Here is a 1,268-nt window from a genome sequence, read left to right as displayed (position 1 = left end):
TTCTGGGTGCAATCTATTCTTTATATTTTCTCTATCTCAGTACATTCTTAAATACAGGTTTTACAATATTTTCCTTTATGCAGAAAGTTATTTAAATATGAATTTTCACAGAAAAAGTTTAGATTTACAGAAAAAAATTGCAAAACAATATGCAGAACTTTCATGTATTCCACATTTAGTTCCATATATTAACATTTTATATTGGTAAGATACGTTTATAAAAAAAATTGATATATTTATTAGCTGAGTTTTGAATTTTATTTGACTTGCTTAGTTTTATTGTCCTTTTTCTGTTATAGGATCCCATCTAGATTATCACATTTTATTTAGTTGTCATGTTTCCTTAGTCTTTCCTTGTTGTGACATTTTATTAGATTTTTTTCCCCTTGCTTTTGTTGACCTTGAGAATTTTGAAGAGTACTAGTCAGGTTATACTGTAGGTTGCCTCTCTATTGCAATTTGTCTTATGCTTTTCTCATGATTAAACTGGTGTCATGGGCTTTGGGAAGAATATCACAGGAATAAAGTGTCATTTTTATTAGAACAGATCAAGAATACATACTATCTGCATGACTCACTTCCGATGATGTTCAATTTGATCTCCCAGCCCATATTTCATTTTGACAGTTAATGTGATGTGATGATATTGAATATTAACATATGTGTACATACTGTATACCTCAATAATTAAAAAAAATATATATAGCTATGCTTCCTATCTACAAGGAAGAGCATGCAAATTGTCTTTCCTATTTATTGATTTATTTGATTTATGTTTCTCCACACAGATGCAAAGATATTTATTACATGCTTTGGATTATAAACCAATGCATTTTTATTTTGATGCTCGAATTATTCCCATGTTGGGCCCTGGGAGCTAATCAATTGACTTTCTTTTGATAAATTCTCAATATTGTGAACTTTTGACTTCTTACAATTTCCTTAAGCTACAGAGATGTTCAGTTCATATCCCAGAATCAAGCATTTCACCAAGGAGCCCTAATTCCTTTGTTAGAGAATGGTAACCTAATGCTGTACATGCTATGTACTCATTGATACTGATGTCATTGCTTCTAGGTCCTCTCAGCTGATATAATAACTATATAGTACATATATGTATACTTATTACATATGCCCCCACTATCCTGCATCTATGTATATATCTATAGTTCTATGTATTTGTATCTGTATTAGTTAAATGAATTCAAACTGATGAGCTCATATGCAGTTAAGAGCTCCATTATCACATAGATCATATTTATCTCTTC

This window comes from Sorex araneus, chromosome 4 (genome assembly GCF_027595985.1).
Source record: "Sorex araneus isolate mSorAra2 chromosome 4, mSorAra2.pri, whole genome shotgun sequence".
Taxonomy (NCBI): Eukaryota; Metazoa; Chordata; class Mammalia; order Eulipotyphla; family Soricidae; genus Sorex; species Sorex araneus.
This window is presented reverse-complemented; position numbering follows the sequence as displayed.